The sequence below is a fragment of the Scyliorhinus canicula genome, chromosome 5 (assembly GCF_902713615.1).
Source record: "Scyliorhinus canicula chromosome 5, sScyCan1.1, whole genome shotgun sequence".
Classification (NCBI taxonomy): Eukaryota; Metazoa; Chordata; class Chondrichthyes; order Carcharhiniformes; family Scyliorhinidae; genus Scyliorhinus; species Scyliorhinus canicula.
This window is the reverse complement of record NC_052150.1, coordinates 144,891,355-144,910,071: the sequence shown is the minus strand read 5'-3', so window position 1 is coordinate 144,910,071 and position 18,717 is coordinate 144,891,355. Positions and strand designations below refer to the sequence as shown.

The following is an 18,717-nucleotide window of genomic DNA, read 5'->3' as shown; positions in this document are numbered from 1 at the left end:
TGTTGAATCTGGTTCAATGGAGTCATGGAGTCAATGGTGTAAAATAGGTCATGTGAAGAAAATCACATAATTTTCAGGGAGTACCTTAGGAGTAGTGGTCATAGTATATTGTTAGCTTTAGATTATTAAGGAAATGGACCAGACGTAATCTCGAATAAAAATGCTTTGATAGAGAAGAGCTAATTTCAGTGAGGCTTAATGGTATGTTATTGGACTAGTATCCAGAGGCTTGGACTCATGCTCCAGGGGCATAAGTTTAAATCTCACCACAGCAGTTTGGGGTAATTTCAATTCAGGTAATTAATAAAGCTGGAAATAAAAGCCAGTCTCTGTAATGGTGATAATGAAACAGTTGTAAAAACGCATCTGTTTCACTCAGTCCTTCAGGGGAGAAAATCTGCTGTCCTTAGCTGGTGAGGCTGGCATGTGACTCCAGACACACGCAAATGTGGTTGACTCTTCACTGCCCTCTGAAATGGCCCAGCAAGCATTCGGTAGTCGGTGGCTCGCTCACCTGTTCAAAAGCAATTAGGATTGGCCAGTAAGTAATGGCCTTGGCAGCAGTAGTATGAAATAAAGAAAAGTCACACAGCCCGGGTGGGATCATCGTAAATTGTTGTGGGAATTAACAGTTAAAATAGGTGATGCCATAATTTTCCAATCCTCCTTAGAAACAGTGCTAAAAATCTGAAGGATTGCAAATGTGATTTGATATATATAGATGGACTGAAGGAGTATTGTATGGTAGTCAATTTTTTCATGTTTAATAAATGTTTGACTTTTGTTAATAGTTATTTGGCAATCCAGTGACTCTGCATCCACCTCTGTAAACAAAACAAAACCAAGTTATGGTCGATGAGCCAGAGTTCCATTCTGGCACCTTACTGTTCAGTAGTAACACCTGCTGGGATCGTAGCAGATGCAATTTAAGATTGCAGCTATCTGGGATGACCACTTCCAACTAGGTACAGAGAAACTTGCAAAGCCTGGTGGGTAAAATGGACAAGCCAAGAATCAGGCAGGCTCAGAGCCTGAAATGCATATTTGTCAGCAAAAGTCCAGACGGTGTCGAAACTCCGTCCCATTAGCATGTTAATCAGGCCGATTAGCATTTGATGGCCCATCTTCCCCAAAACAAAGGACTGGTACTCAACAACTGGGACAGTCCAGACATTTCAGCGCCACTCCCTGTTCAAGGGAAATGCAAACAACGGGGTCAGTGACTGCTTGGGATACGCCCAGCCATCCAGATCCCCGCCCACTTATTGGTTAAGGAATCGAACGGAGTGATCAGGGATCACCCAATTAGTAAGGCCCAAATCGAAGGACCGCCCAAAAGAGCGCGAAAACCCCCAAGTATAAGAAGAAGAGTTTGCCATTTGTTCGCTCTCTTTTGGCCTTGGTACCCCGGTCACGGTCATCGCCAATCGCAGCAACACCAGAAGCGAGTCCAAGTTCAACGCCTGCTACCAGACTGATGAGCCCAGCCGAGCACCAGTTACTCCTTCGAACCCGAGAGATCCAGAATTGAGCAGCGGCCACTGTTTTCTGACCTAAGCCGGGTGCCCAAAGTTAAATACAGGTTGTCTTAGTCGATAGGTGTAGTTAACTAATAGTGTTTATGTTGCATGACTAATTGTGTGTAAATAAAGTACCCTTGGCCTTGAACTAACTAATTAGTGTTTGGCTCTTTGATCGATAGCCGGTTGAAACTTGTGGTGGTATCATTTGATACCTGGCGACTCTAAGCATTCGGACATAGATAACATAGAAAGAAAGGCAAATTCACTGATTGCCACAATTGGAACAGAGCCACAGAAAAGACCAAGTAGAAAAGAAAGGCAACAAGATGTTCTAAACATACAATATTTTTGCAAAACACCATTGCATTTTGTGCCGTTTATAGAAAGGATAGCAAAGATTGACTAGAATAATGCCACCATGAAAAGAGCTTTCCAATAATATGGTCTATTTTCACAAGAGAAGTCCAAGAAGAGATTTAAGTTGCCCAAAATTTGGTTGGCACTGCTGTCAAAGGAGCTGAGGACCTGGGTTTGATCCCGACCCCGGATCACTGTCTGTATGGAGTTTGCACATTCTCCCCGTGTCTGCATCGGTTTCATCCCCTACAAGCCAAAAGATGTGCAGCTTAGCTGGATTGCCCCTTAATTGGAAAAAAATAATTGGGTACTCTAAATTTATTTTAAAAACATAAGTTGCTCAAAATTATGCACAGTTTTACTCGTGTGCAGGGAAAGAATATAACCCTGAAATTCTTTGGATCATTCCTCAGTGGTGCCCTCTGGCATGGGAGGCTGCCATGGGAGGCAATGGCACAGTGGTATTGTCACTGGACTAGTAATTCAGAGACCCAGAGCTAGATCTGCGGACGCACGGCAGATGGTAGGTAATCACGTCGATGTGAGCTCATGATCCAGCTTGGGGGGGTGATTCCAGTGAGCAGGGCTCATAATAAGATGCTAACGTATTGAAATTAGGTTCCCATTCTGTTTAATTTTGCAATTAAAATGCAATGCTTTAAATTTACTGATGATACAAAGCTAGCTGGAAAGGTGATGTTGGGAGGATACAGAAAGGCTGCAGAAAGGATACAGAAAGAGATTTGGACAGGTTAAGTGAGTGGGCAACAAAATAAGAGATGGAGATGAAGTGTGAAATTATTCACTTGTGTCAGAAGAATGGAAGAACAAAATACATTGAAATACAAAGAACAAAAAGTGTAAGAAACTTTTAAGTATTGGTACAAAGAACGCCGATGTACAAGTACAGCAAGCAATTAGGGAGGGAAATGTCACATTGGTATTTACTGCAAGGGCTTGGAGGGCAGGAATAAATAAGTTTTGGTACGATTGCACAGGGTTTTCGTGAAACCACATCCGCAACACTGCGGTTGTGATCTCTATATTTAAGAAAGGATAAACTTGTCCTGGAGGTGGCACAGTGAAGGTTCATTTGATTGGTCTCTGGGATAAGTCATTGTCCTATGATGAGAACATGAGTAAATGGGGCCTATATTCTTTGGAGTTTAAAAGAATGAGAGGTGATCATATTGAAACTATAAAATTCTGAAGTGGCTTGATAGGGTGGACGCTGGGAGATTAATCAGGGAATCTAAAACAGGAACATAGCCTCAGGATAAGGGTCAGATCATTTAGGATTGACATGAGGAGAAAGGGTTGTGAATCTTTGGAATTCTCTATCCAGGAAGGTTGTGGGTGATCTATTGTTGCTACATTTATAGCTGCGATAGCCAATTTTTTGGTTTCTCAAGGAATCAAAGAATATGATAAGTGGGCAGGAAAGTTGAGTTGAGGCCCAAGATCAGCCATGTTCATATTGAGTGGCTTGGCAGGCTATATAGTCAGTGTGGTTTACCCCGCTCCTGTTTCTTGTGCTCTTGTGTTATCAGATATGTTCTCTATTAATTTATTACATTTTAAGTTTTTAAGTGGAACTCGCAACTAGAAGGAGTGATCGAGATGAAAAACACAGAAGTCATAAAGGGGAATCTAAATGAGCACTTGAGACAGAAGGAATAGAAATATAGGCAAATAGGGTTAGAAGAAGAGTAGACGGAGGATCATGTGACCCAGAAGCTAGTTGGTGCAAAAGGTCTGTTTATGTATTGTAGCTCTATGTAATTATGTGTACAATGGTAATCTTTATTTTGTATGAACCTTTCATGTTGCACGATTCAAGAGATAATGACCCAGAATTTCTTAGATTGTATTTATGAAGATATGACACCATATCAACATTGATCTTGCTGCCATTTCAGCCACTTGGCCCTTCTGAACATATACTGGGAAGCAAGGTCTTAAAAATTTAATTTTCATTTTGGCCATGTATAGAGCAGGTCTCAATAGAACATAGAACAGAACATCACAGTACAGGCTCTTCAGCCCATGATGTTGTGCTGACCATTTAACCTAATCTAAGATCAACCTAACCTACACCCGTTCAATTTACTGCTGGCCATCTGCCTGTTCAAGTGTCGCTTAAATGTCCCTTATGACTCTGATTCCACCACCTCCGCTGGCAGTGCATTCCACACACCCACCACTCTCTGTGTAAAGTACCGACCTCTGACATCTGACCTCTGACATCTCCCCAATATCTTCCTGCAATCACCTTAACATTATGTCCGCTCATGACAGCCATTTCCGCCCTGGGGAAAAGTCTCAGGCTATCGACTCTATTCATGCCTCTTATCACCTTGTACACCTCTATCAAGTCACCTCTCTTTCTTCTTCGCTCCAGTGAGAAAAGCCCTCGCTTCCTCAACCTTTCTTCATAAGACATGCCCTCCAGTCCAGGCAGCATTCTGGCCAATCTCCTCTGTGCCCTTTCCAAAGCATGCACATCCTTCCTATAATGAGGCGATCAATAAAGAGATATTTTTGTAAAGATAGAAAATTAATATAAAAATGCAGAAACACTCAGTTGCACTAATAGCAGAGTTGACTTTGGGACTGTGCGATACAAGAATCTTCAAGTGTAAATCTGCATCAGTACATTACAGGCCTTAATGTAGAAAACTCAAATGGCACAGTGTACAGAACCATATAAATGAATAGCACTGCTATCTGAGAAGTGACACAAAATATTAAAGAAAATTATGCTCACCAAGGTTTTGTCATAAAATTGGAGCAAATCGGTTACACGCAAATTTCCTGGGGGAAAAGGCCCACAGTGTTGCTCTTTCATGGTAATTGCATTGAAAAGCTCCAGGAAATTTGAGGCCAATATCGTTTCATACTCTTGATACGTCACGCAAGATCAATGAGATCAGAACAGTTTCAATCAACTCCAATCTTCCATTATCTGAGGAAACTGATTAGATTCTGAATAGAGATGTAGGAGATGAAAATGCCTCGGTTATTTATTTGAGCACATTAATCAAAGTAACACAAATAAAGTTGCACTCTTTGCAAAATTAAAAAAAATCTGCATTTTAATTAAAAAAGTGATTAATATGTACTTTATTGACATAGTTAATCAATTTCCCTGATAAATTATCCAAGAACTGCTTCACCATTTACGACATAGAAACATGATCACAGTTATTACTTTCTGCAAAACAATTTCTTAACTGGGATTTTTCAAAAACTCTTCTCCATGTAGGAAGTCCAATACTTGGTTGTACATAGAAAGTAATGCAGTACTTTTTTCTTTCCCTTACCTCTGGCCTCTTCTCTCCTGAAGGCAGTAATTATTTATTAGGTTACAATTTGAAACCCCTCTGGTGCCTTGCCCATGTTTGTTCTTCATGTGAATCTATAAAGTAGCAGTTGGAAATACAGCAGTGAGACTTCCGGTTGCGGTATGCGGAGCTAAGCCGCACGTTCGGCAGCTCCCGCCAGGAACGGACTTTTGGGCTCTTTTTCAAGCCCCCAGCAGTATTTGATCGACGGTTCCCAACGTGGGAAGGTGTCAGCAGCAGATCCCCAGTGTTCTATGGTCTGGACCAGGAGTGGGGCGAGCAAAATAGCGGTGGCAGCGCCTAGGAAAAAGCGGGGGAAGAAAAACAAGATGGCGGCCGGCGGAGGCCTCGAGGAATGGAGGCAGTGGGCGCAGGAGCAGCAGGAGACTCTCCAGCACTGCTTTCGGGAGCTCAAAGTGGAGCTGCTAGAATCGTTGAAGGCTACTACTGACAAGCTGCTGGAGATGCAGACAGCCCAGGGGATGGCAATTTGGGAGCTCCGACAGCAAGCCTCCGAAAGAGAGGATGAGGCCTCGGCCCTCGCGGTAAAGGTGGAGATGCATGAGGCACTCCATAAGAAGTGGCAGGAGTGGTTCGAGGAGATGGAGAACCGGTCGAGGCGTAAAGATTTGCAGATCCAGGGCCTCACGGAGGGGCTGGAGGGGTCAGACCTGGGGGCCTATGTGGTCGTCTTGCTGAACTCGCTGATGGGAGCTGGGTCCTTCCAGGGGCCCCTGGAGCTGAAGGGAGCCCACAGAATACTGGCCAGGAGGCCCAAGCAGAATGAGCCGCCATGGGCGGTGCTGGTTGCTGGTGCGGTTCCACCGGTTCGATGACCGAGAGTGCGTGCTTAGGTGGGCCAAGAAGGAGCGGAGTAGCAAGTGGGAGAACACGGTGGTGCGGATCTACCAGGACTGGAGTGCGGAGGTGGCTAAGCGGAGGGCCGGGTACAACCGGACGAAGGTAGTGCTCCACAGAAAGAGTGTGAAGTTTGGCGCGTTTGTGGGTCACCTACAAGGACCGTCACTTTTACTTTGATTCCCCGGAGGAGGCGTGGGCTTTTGTGCAGACCGAGAAGTTGGACTCTAACTGAGGGGCGGGGGTTTGTATGTAACTGTGTTAATTTTTGGTGGGGGGGGGTTCTCTGTTTTATGCTGGTTGTGTGTTGTTTCTAGGGCGGGTGGGGCGCTCTCTTTTTGCGTAGGTTCGGTGGATGGGCTCGAGTCATAGAACATAGAACAGTACAGCACAGAACAGGCCCTTCGGCCCTCGATGTTGTGCCGAGCAATGATCACCCTACTTAAACCCACGTAACCCGTATACCCGTAACCCAACAATCCCCCCATTAACCTTACACTACGGGCAATTTAGCATGGCCAATCCACCTAACCCGCACATCTTTGGACTGTGGGAGGAAACCGGAGCACCCGGAGGAAACCCACGCACACACGGGGAGGACGTGCAGACTCCACACAGACAGTGACCCAGCCGGGAATCGAACCTGGGACCACTGGAGCTGTGAAGCATTGATGCTAACCACCATGCTACCGTGAGGCCCCTGACGTCGGGGGGTAGACTTGGAGTGTGGGGAGCTGGTGGTGGGGTCCGACAATAGGAGCTACCCTAGAGGAGGCGGGGTTGGGAAGGGTGAAAGCGCGGGTTTTTCTTTTCTTTCCCGTGCTGAGGGTTGATGGGGGTGGGGTCGGAGCTGAGAAGCGTGGGCTTTTTTTTCCCCGCGCGAGAGCCGGGAGGGGGAAAAGGAGGATCTGCTGATGGGCATGGGGGAGGAGAAGTAGCCCCACGTAGGGAGGGGTCGGAGATGTGGCGGGAGTCACCGGGGTCACCAGAAGTTAGCTGGCTCACGGGAGTGCTATGGAGAGAATAACGCGACTGGGAGGGGTCCTAGCCTGGGGGGGGGGGATACCGGGTTGCTGCTGAAATGGCCAGGAAGGAGCTAGAGTATGCAGGGGGTCTGGGGTGGGGGTTTGCCACCGTGGGGAACGGGCCGAGCGAGGGGCGCTGGCCTGGGGCGGGCAGGGGATGGGTTATGGCTAGTCGGCAGGGGAGGGAGGCAGGGAACCCTCTGATCCGGCTGATAACTTGGAATGTGAGGGGGCTGAATGGGCCGGTCAAACGGGCCCGCGTGTTTGCGCACCTGAAGGGGCTGAAGGCGGACGTGACCATGCTCCAGGAGACACACCTGAAGGTGGCGGACCAGGTTAGACTGAGGAAGGGCTGGGTAGGCCAAGAGTTTCATTCAGGGCTGGATGCAGAGAATCGGGGGGTGGCGATCATGGTGGGAGAAAGGGTGTCGTTTGAGGCGTGAAAGGTGGTGGCTGACAGTGGCGGGAGGTATGTGATGGTGAGCGGCAAGCTGCAGGAGGAGCGGGTGGTGCTGGTGAATGTCTAAGCCCCGAACTGGGACAATGCGGGTTTTATGCGGCGCATATTGGGCCGCATTCCGGATCTGGAGACGGGGGGGTCTGATATTGGGGGGGACTTTAATACAGTGCTGGATCCCCCATTGGATCGATCCATGTCTAGGACGGACAGGAGCCCCGCGGCGGCTAAGGTATTGAGGGGGTTTATGGACCAGATGGGAGGGGTGGATCCTTGGAGTTTCGCGAGGCCGAGGGCCAGGGAGTATTCATTTTTCTCCCACGTGCATAAAGCCTATTCCCGATTTTTTTGTTCTGAGCAGGGGGCTGATTTAGAGGGTGGAGGATGCCGAATATTCGGCCATAGTCATTTTGGATCATGCCCCGCACTGGGTGGACCTCGAGCTGGGGGAGGAGAGGGACCAGCGCCCACTCTGGTGCTTGGAGGTGGGGCTGCTGGCGGATGAGGAGGTGGGCGGGCGGGTTCGGGGGTGTATCAAGAGGTACCTAGAGGCCAATGATAATGGGGAGGTCCGAGTGGGGACGGTTTGGGCTGCTGGCGCATCAGCTTTGTAAGCGGGACGCGGCCAGGGAGATTGGTGGAGTGAAGGATAGGGGAGGGAATGTGGTGTGGAGGGAATGTGGTGCGGAGGGGGGTAGACGTTAATGGGGTCTTTAGGGACTTTTATGGGGAATTGTACCGGTCTGAACCCGCGGTGGAGAGGGGGGGGAATGGGGCGCTTTTTGGACAGGCTGAGATTTCCGAAGGTGGAGGAGGGGCAGGCGGAGGGGCTGGGGGCGTCAATTGAGCTGGAGGAGCTGGTCACTGGGATAGGCAGCATGCAGTCGGGGAAGGCGCCGGGGCCAGATGGGTTTCCGGTCGAATTTTATCAAATTTACGCAGACCTGCTGGGCCCCTTGTTGGTTAGGACCTTTAACGAGGCGGGGGGGGGGGGGGGGGGCTTTGCCCCCGGCTATGTCACGGGCGCTGATTTCCTTGATCCTTAAGCGGGACAAGGACCCCCTGCAGTGTGGATCATATAGGCCGATCTCGCTGTTAAATGTGGATGCCAAGCTGTTGGCGAAGATCTTGGCCACAAGGATAGAGGACTGTGTGCCGGGGGTCATTAATGAGGACCAGACGGGGTTTGTGAAGGGAAGGCAGCTGAACACCAACATACGTAGGCTTCTGAATGTTATAATGATGCAGGCGGTAGAAGGGGAGGAGGAAATAGTGGTGGCATTGGACGCGGAGAAGGCCTTTGATAGGGTTGAGTGGGGGTACTTGTGGGAGTTGCTGGAAAGGTTTGGGTTTGGGGAGGGGTTTGTCAGTTGGGTGAGGCTGTTATATGAGGCCCCGATGGCGAGCGTAGCCACAAATAGGAGGAGATCGGAGTACTTTCGGTTGCACCAGGGGACTAGACAGGGGTGTCCCCTGTCCCCCTTGCTCTTTGCATTGGCAATTGAGCCCCTGGCCATGGCGTTGAGGGAGTCGGGGAATTGGAGGGGTCTGGTGCGGGGTGGGGAGTGACTTGTTGCTATATGTGGCGGACCCAGTGGGTGGAATGCCAGAGGTGATGAAGATTCTCAAGGAATTTGGGGGCTTTTCAGGTTACAAGCTCAACCTGGGTAAGAGTGAGTTGTTCGTTGTGCACCCGGGGTATCAGGAGGAGAGGATTGGTAGGCTCCCACTGAAAAGGGCAGGGAGGAGCTTTAGGTACATGGGAGTCCAGGTGGCTAGGAGCTGGGGGGCCCTACACAAACTTAACCTCACAAGGCTGGTGGAGCAAATGGAGGAGTAGTTTAAAAGATGGGACATGTTGCCGCTGGAGCAAATGGAGGAGTAGTTTAAAAGATGGGACATGTTGCCGCTGTCGCTGGCGGGCAGGGTGCAGTCAGTCAAGATGACGGTGCTCCCGAGGTTTTTGTTCCTGTTCCAGTGCCTCCCCATCCTTATCCCGAAGGCTTTTTTTAGGAGAGTTAACAGGAGTATTACGGGGTTTGTATGGGCGCGCGGGACCCCGAGGGTGAGAAGGATTTTTCTGGAGCGGGGCAGGGATAGGGGTCCCCAACCTCTGTGGGTACTATTGGGCTGCCAACGCAGCGATGGTGCGTAAGTGGGTAATGGACGGGGAGGGGGCAGCATGGAAGAGGATAGAGATGGCGTCCTGTCTGGACACGAGCCTGGAGGCGCTGGTAACGGCGCCGTTGCCGCTCCCTCCAACGAGGTATACCACGAGCCCGGTGCGAGCGGCTACCCTCAAAATTTGGGGCCAATGAAGACGGCATAGGGGGGAGGTGGGGGGCTCGACGGAGTCCCCGATACGGGGGAACCACCGGTTTGTTCCAGGGAGCATTGATGGCGGGTTTCTTAGCTGGCACAGGGTAGGTATTAGGAGGTTGAGGGACCTGTTTGTAGATGGGAGGTTTGCGAGCCTGGGTGAGTTAGAGGGGAAGTTTGGGCTACCCCCGGGGAACATGTTTAGGTACATGCAGGTTAGGGCGTTTGCCAGGCGGCAAGTGGAGGGGTTCCCTCTGTTGCCCCCACGTGGGGTACGGGACAGGGTGCTCTCCGGGGTGTGGGTTGGAGGAGGGAGGATTTGGGACGTGTACTACGTAATGCAGGAGGTAGATGAGGCCTTGGTGGAGGAGCTGAAGGGTAAATGGGACGAGGAGCTGTGTGAGGAGATTGAGGAGGGGATGTGGGCGGATGCCCTGGGAAGAGTGAATTCCTCCTCTTCTTGTTCGAGGCGTAGCCTCAAACAGTTCAAGGTGCTGCATAGGGCTCATATAACCGGGACGAGGATGAGCAGGTTCTTCGGGGGCGAAGACAGGTGTGCTAGGTGCTCGGGGAGCCCAGAGAGAACCATGCCCATATGTTCTGGGCATGTCCAGCGCTGAGGGTATTTTGGAAGGGGGTAGCAAGGACGGTGTCGAGGGTGGTAGGATCCAGGGTCGAGCCAGGCTGGGGGCTCGTGATATTTGGGGTAGCAGTGGAGCCGGGAGTGCAGGAGGCGAAAGAGGCCGGAGTTCTGGCCTTTGCGTCCCTAGTAGCCTGGCGGAGGATTTTGCTTCAGTGGAAGGATGCGAGGCCCCCAAGCATGGAGTCCTGGATCAATGATATGGCGGGGTTCATCAAATTGGGGAGGGTGAAATTTGCCCTGAAGGGATCAGTGCAGGGGTTTTTTAGGCGGTGGCAGCCTTTCCTTGACTTCCTGGCAGAACGGTAGGAAAATAGGCCGACAGCAGCAGCAACCTGGGGGGGAGGGGGAGAGAGGGGGTCGGGGGGGTTGTTTCGGTGGAGGGGAGAAATGTGTACATGTGTTTGTTGAATATGCCGGGTGCTAATCCATTTCTTCATTTTGTAGTTACTGGGGGGGGTTTGGTTTTGGGTTTTTTTTTTGGTTTTTGTTGTTGTTAATACTGTTCTCTTGTTGATATTTTCTGTTTTTGATATTTTGTAAAAATCACAATAAAAATAATTTTTTTAAAAAAAGGAAATACAGCAGTGATTGACTTTGGGCACCAAGGCTTCAATGTGGCCATAACTCCTGCCCAGACCAGGAGGTTTGAAGCTGGCCCAAGATTGGACGTCATTCATATTTATTGGATGAGCTGCCAGTGTTCCTGGCAATTTGCCTGTTTGAAGATAATTAATATTGGACTGTTTGCCTCCTTGGAAGTGGACAAGAATTAATTCCCAGTGACGGTAAAAATCGGGATATTGTGCAGGGATCAGTGCATCTGGCTCCATGGTAATCTTTTTATTCTTTTTAAACTTACTGTTTGTTGGCATTGATGAATCTCATGCAGAGCTCTGACAGAGCCTAAAATAGGCCTTTGCCACTGATTTGCATGCTAATGGACAAAATGTTTGGTGAGCATCTGAAAAATGGGTCCACACAATCACAGGTTAGATGTCTTTTCAGGCAACTTTTGGTCACAGATATTGGCTCTCAATATGCCCATTTTACATCCATTAAACAATTGCAGCATGGGCCAATTCCTACCCAGGAGGATCGTAGCCAATTCCAATGTTGTTCTCGTCAGGGAACCATCCATGTAAACATTTTGCAGACGACCCTGGTTGGTGATTAGACTCAAGGGCCTTGTCTGATTTCACTCTTTAAAATCTAGAGTTTCTGATAAGTATTGTAGCATCATTGTCATTGATCCAGCTAGATTGAGATAGAGTCCTTACTGATCTGTATTGCTCTGTTACTGGGATTTTGGGTCAGTGAATTTTACAATATTCCGACAATGATATAAAGGACTGGTAGGGCTTTATCATTCCATACCATTGCTGATTTTGGAAAGTGAGATCTCCATGCCTACATTTCCACATGGGGTTCTTATAGAATCATAGAATTTTCAGTGCAGAAAGAGGCCATTTGGCCCGTTGAGTCTGCATTGGCCCTTGGAAAGAGCATCCTACTTAAACCCACATTTCCAACCTATCTCCATAACCCAGTAACCCCACCTGACCTTTTTGGACACTAAGGGCAATTGAGCACGGCCAATCCACCGAGCAAGCGCGTCTTTCGGGACTTGTGGGAGGAAATCGGAGCATCCGGAGAAAACCCACGCAGACACGGGGAGAATGTGCAGACTCTGCACAGACAGTGACCCAAGTCGGGAATCAAACCTGGCACCCTAGAGCCGTGAATCAACTGTGCTAACCACTGTGCTACCGTGCTGCCCATTTCTCAGCCGGTAGTGACATTTCAAAATCTCAAGCTGATTTTTGCGACAACGGCCTGTTGTTAGAGAATTAAACTGGAATGATTATATGGTGGGCAGCTTGAATGGTTTTAAAAAATTATTATATTGCAGTCAATATAATATCCAAAGACAAAGACATGGTCAATATCCAAAGACAATTTAGAAATGCTTAACCTCTTTGCCACTTCGAGGGCAACATAATGGAAAATTTACCCAGCTTTCATGTCAACGTGGTGCTGCCCCTAATTTCCAGGGACACACCAGAAATATGAGAGTCTGTGCCTGGAATAGGTGGTGACTTAAAATTCTGATTCTGATGAAATGGGAAAAGGGGCCAGAATTTCTGCTCTCTGTCTCATCAGAGACTGACTGTACGACTGAAGATGCGCATTGGAAGAAATGAATACATGACATCGTCTAGACCCTGTGGAAGTCCTGATGTGTAGACCTATGTGCGAATTGCCCAGAAAGTTGTAACTTTGAATGGGCAATTCCCTGACTTCCTGGCACCCTCTACAAATGTCTTGATACTGAGCTGGAGTCGGACACTGCCGTCAGTTCCGATGTAGCTTGATTGTAGCCCAGAAAATGTGAGGTAGACTTAAACCTAGACTCCCCCAACTGCCCTCCTGAAACCCTGAATAGCCCCCTACGCAACCCAAACACCTCTGAGTTGACCACGCACTGACACAATCTGACCACTCCTGACATGACCTGACTTAGTGTGACCGAAACAGACATGGTGAGACCCTCATGACAGTGGGTAGCATTATTGCTTCACAGCTCCAGAGTCCCAGGTTTTATTGCCAGCTTGGGTCACTGTCTGTGAAAAGTCGGCACGTTCTCCCAGTGTCTGTGTGGGTTTCTTCTGGGTGCTCTGACTTTCTCCCACAAAATCTGCGGGGGTGGGGTGAATTGACTGGCTGGCGTTTTCGGCAGCAGTATGTTGTGGCATCCACGGATGGGGTTGGCGGGGGGTTTGGGATAGGGTGCCGCCATGCTCGGGGGGGGGGGGGGGTGAGGGAGGGGGGGGGAATGGTGCAGCCATGCTCGGGGGTGGTGAGTGGGAGGGGGGAGGGTGCAGCCATGCTCAGGAGGCGAGAGGAGGGTGGGCAGAATGGTGCACCGTGCTCAGGGGCGGGGAGTGGGAGGGGGGAGGGCGCAGCATGCTTGGGGGGGGGGGGAGGGTGCTGCCATGATCGGGGGGGGGGGGAGGAGGAGGGTGGGGGGGAATGGTGCAGCCATGCATGTGGGCGGGGAGTGGGAGGGGGGAGGGTGCAGCCATGCTTGGGGGGGGGAAGGGTGCTGCCATGATCAGGGGGGAGGAGGGGGAAGGGTGCCACCATGCTCAGGGGGAGGGGTTCGGGGCAGGGGGCCTCCATGTTTCAGCGCGGTGGAGGAGGGGTGGGGGGAAGGGTGCCACCATGCTCGGGGGATGAGGGAAGGGTGCCGCCATGCTCGGGGGAACGGGACGAGGGGGTGGGGAAGAGTGCCGCCATGCTCGGTGGGTGGGGAGGGAGGAGGGGGGAAGGTTGCAGCCATGCTCGGGAGGGGGGGGAAGGAGGGAGATGGGGGGAAGGGTGCCGCCATACTCACGGGGAGGGGTTCGGGGCAGGGGCCTTATAACACACAAATGGTTAATGCATTGCCATCTACTTTGTTGCATCTAACCATGATTTTGAGGCAGATGGATATAGCACTTGGGCGAATGGGATCAAAGGCTGATGGATATAGCACTTGGGCGAATGGGATCAAAGGCTATGGGGAGAAAGCAGGATTAGGCTATTGAATTGGATGATCAGCCATGATCATGATGAATGGCGGAGCAGGCTTGTAGAGCCAAAAGGCCTCCTCCTGTTCCTATTTTCTCCGTATCTATGTATGTATCTATGTATTCAAGACAAAGGAATACAGAAAAGTAATTGGAAATCCTGGAGGTGGATCCTTGCTGAAAACAGCTGAGGGAAAACATTGTTTGCAAAACTACTCTAAAGCATGTGTTTTGAGAGTGGAGTTTAAAAACACTCGTGGAAGCTGGAGTCCACTTATAACAGTTGACTTACAGTGTAATAATCAGCTGGAGGGAACTTGAGGATAAATCCACAGAAATTAAAATGGGTGACATCTACCACTTGGTTTCTTGGGCTGTCTCTGACCACAGTTGGCCTGTTGGGATGCACGGACTGTGTTTACTGAGAACATTACAGCAGAAGATATATTTTGTAATCTGTGATATCTTTAAAGTCTGTGTCCATTTGTGAAAATACGTTGGTGGAATGGCGGAGTATTGTATTATAGTCAAACGTCTCGGGCGCAATTCTCCGCAACCACGATGGGTGGGAGAATAGCAGGAGGTCCGCTCCTGCACCTCCTGCTATTCTCCCACCCACCACCCCCCCCAAAATGCGTGTCCAGTTTTGCGACATGCCGCTCTTCACGGCGGCCCGCGATTCTCCGGCCCGTATGGGCCGAGCGGCCTGCCGTTCTCGACCTGTTCACGACGGCGGCAACCACACCTGGTCACTGCCGTCGTGAACATGGCGGGCCAGGTAAGTGTGGGGCCTGTGGGGGGCGGATCAGGGATCGAGCACCACATCCGTGCTCGGGAGGGGACGGGCCTGCGATCGGTGCCCACCGATCATTGGGCCGGCATCACAAGGGGACGCACTCTTTCCCCTCCGTTGCCCCGCAAGATGAAGCCACCACGTCTTGCGGGGCGGCTGAGGGGAAAGACGGCAACCGCGCATGCGCGGATTTGAGCTGTCCAGCCCGCGCATGCGCGTTGCCTAATGACATCAGCCGCAGCGTCATTCTTGCCGCGCCGGGCCAGCCGAGTTTCCTGGTATGGCCCTCCTATCCGCCTGGGGAGGGGAGAATAGGGGGCTGGGAGAGGCTTCCGACGCTGTTGTGAACCTCTCCGGGTTTCACAACGGCGTCGGGCCTTGCAGAGAATTCCGCCCCTCATGTTTAATAAATGTTTTTTTGTTGTTGAAAACTAATTGGAAGTCCTGTGATTAGGTTCTTCCATGTTTTCTTAAAAAAAAGCAAACCTTATGGCCTCTTGAGCCAGGGTTCCATTCTGGGTTCTTCCGGTCCAGTGATCATGCCAACTGAGATTGTAACACTAGTGCTATAAAAAGGGGCATGTCCTTCCATCCTCCAACTCCACTCTTCTCTGACAAAGTTCTCCAGGAAATGCTGCCTTGCACATTTCTATGAAGCTGTTTGGTCGCCCTTGGTAGAGATGCACAGCAGCATTGGTCTGGGTAGTTTTTGAGTGCTGTGGCAATCCGATTATCATCAGCACTGCTTGGACTATCTGGGACCCTGAGTGTTACAGTTGTCCCTCACATCCACCTTCGACAAAGAGTCATCCAGACTTGAAACGTTGGCTCCCTTCTCTCTCCACAGATGCTGTCAGACCTGCTGCGATTGTCCAGTATTTTCTGCTTTTGTGTAATCCCAACTGTTAATTGGGCATAAAAACATAGTCACCTCCTGTATGTTGTTCCTGAACTCCTGTAAAACAGAAAAACTATGGGGTGTTTCAGAGCACAAAAAACTGCCATCTGAAAGCTTTTGCTCCCAGCATGATCTTCAGAGCTCAGGATTTTCCGATTGCTGCTCCCCAGCAGCAGCCAGAATAGCATAATGCTAATAACCAGGATCACAGCTGCAGGCTTGTAAGGTCCACAGATGTGTTACAATTGTCTGCCCTACTTTCTGATGTTCGATCCAACCAGGTGCAGACCAGTACTGGAAGGACACCAAGGCCGTGCAAATGGTTTGACACAGAATATCTCAGAGCTTCGCTTTGATGGATGCAGTACACTCAATTCTGACTGCTGGGGACTTATTGGAGACTCCATTTACTTGCATTGCCTTCTGCTAACTCAAGGAAGAAATGTTTTCAGAGATTGCTGTGTCCCCATGCTAGGAAATACAAACACCATAGCATTAAAACTAATGGTGCAAAGCCCATTATAAAATTAGTTTTTAAACCTAAACCAGCTATAGGAGACTGTAGTAGCACTTCAACTTAAAAAAAACCTTATTAATCAAAAAATCATATTGACAATGGGCCAAGTTACTCACATTTGTCTGAGCAGCAGATATGAAACATGCATTTCTCAAATTAGTGCTGGAGAGAGCCATGGCTTCTGGTTGTTTGTGTGAAAACACTCAATATTGCATTTTTCAACTTGGTACAAGTGTGTTGTTTATGTTTATCTTTCCCTAAAATCTAATAAAATAAAATAGATGCAGGGCCAGGCATGTACCTGCATGGTATGGAAGCTGGTGGACCCCATTGTGGTTCCTGATGAACACAAGCAATGTTGGTTGCTTAAGATACTTCGACTCAGAATTATGAACTGGAGTCTGAGCTTCGGACGCTGTAGCACATCAGAGAGGGGGATAATTACTTGGATGCTGTGTTTCAGGAGGCAGTCACACTCCTTTGATTAACTACCTAAATAATAATAATCGCTTATTGTCACAAGTCAGCTTCAATGAAGTTACTGCGAAAAGCCCCTAGTTGCCACATTCCAGTGCCTGTTCGGGGAGGCCGGTACGGGAATTGAACCCACGTTGCTGGCATTGTTCTGCATTACAAGGCAGCTGTTTAGCCCACTGTGCTAAACCATTCCCTTGAATTTGGCTCGTGGTCAGGGACAGGAGGGTGTGACTATGAATGAGGCAGGTAGAAGGATTCAAGAGGTAGGGTTGCGGGAACATCAGCCTTTGTCCTTGTCCAACAAGTTTGAGATTCTTGCTCCCTATGTGGATGAGAGTGGGAACTGGGGATTCAAGAGGTAAATGCTTGGCTCAAAGGTTAGTGTGACTGTTGTGGGTTTGAATTCATGGAACATTTGCACCAGTACTGTGGAAGGAATGAGCTGTTTCAATGGGGCAGTCTTCACCTGAATCATGTTGGGACCAGAGTCCTGGCAAATCACATAACTAGGGTTAAACTAAATTGTGGGGGGAAGGTTTAATTGCATAGAAAATTGGAAAATCAAAGTTAAAGAACAAGGTAGGAGTGCAAATTAGTGATGGGGTGGATTGTTACCAGAAAATAAAAGGAAAGGTCAGAACGTGTGAACATCATATTGCACCAAGGATTTGGACAGGAGTAGGGAAATTTGATAATAAAGCAAACTTAAAGGCTTTGTGTCAGAATGCACAAAACATTCGGAACAAAATTAATGAGTTATCAGTGCAAATAGAGACAAGGAGGTATGATTTGGTGGTGATCACTATGACATGATTACAAGGAGATAAAATCTGGGAGTTGAATATCCAAAGGTACTCCGTATTTCAGAAGGATAGAGAGAAAGGAAAAGGAGGTGATACCTTTAATAGAAAAGGAGGGGATCAGTGCTGTAGTGAGAAAAGATATAAGCACTGGAGATCAAGAAGTGGATTCACTCTGGGTAGAAATAAGAAATAGCAAAGAAAATACGTCCCTGGTGGGAGTAATCTATTGGTCCCCAAACAGTAGTTCTGCAATGGGGCACAGTATAAATGAGAAAATATTGGAGGCTTGTAAGAATGAAGCAACAATAAGAATGGATGATTTTAATATGCATAGAGACTCGATCAAAGAATGTGGTAAGTGTAACCGCGAGGAAGGGTTCATTGAAGGTATTAGGGATTGTTTCTTGGAGCAATATGTTGTGGAATCAACCAGCGAGCAGGCTATTTTGGTTTTGGTATTGTGTAATGAGGAGGGATTAATTAATGACCACATAGTTAAGGATCCTCCAGGGAAGAGTGATCATAGCATTGTAGAATTTCAAATTCAATTTGAGGGCAAACTGGAGTCTCACACTAGCATTCTGGGGTTAAACAAAGGTAATTATATAGCCATGAGGACAGGTTTGGCCCGAGTGGACTGGCAGAAAGACTAAAAAGTAGTTCAGTTGATGAGCAGTGGCAGTTGTTGAAGGAGATATTCAATTCCTCCCAACTAAAATATATTCCAGAGAGAAGAAAGATTGTAAGGGGGAATAACATCCATGGCTAAGCAAGAAAGAAAAAAACTAAGGTATATCATATTGCAAAGGCCAGTGGCACGCTGAAAGATTGGGATACTTTTAAAGGTCAACAAAGTGTTACCAAAAAATAATTTAAAAAGCAGTGGTAAATTATGAAAGAAAACTAGCGCAGAATATTTTTTTAAAAGGGTAGCAAAAGCTTCTATTAGTATATAAAAGTGAGAAGAGTAGTTAAAGTGAAGGTTGGTCCCTTGGAGGGTGAGACCGGACAGTTAATAGAGGGGAACACAGAAATGGTGGAGATGCTAAATCAATATTTTGCCTCAGTTTTCATGGTGAAGGACACGCGTACCATCTCAATAGTAACAAGTAATGCAAAGGTAATAGAAAGGGA

The 18,717-nt window shown here is 48.6% G+C and overlaps 1 protein-coding gene and 1 pseudogene across 1 annotated transcript in view; both read left to right on the top strand.

Annotated features, from left to right (window-relative positions):
- cntnap2a (contactin associated protein 2a) overlaps positions 1-18,717 on the top strand; it is a 2,445,269-nt gene that overhangs the window by 825,920 nt on the left and 1,600,632 nt on the right. The window lies entirely within an intron of this gene.
- On the top strand, positions 13,923-14,006 carry LOC119966690 (annotated as a pseudogene).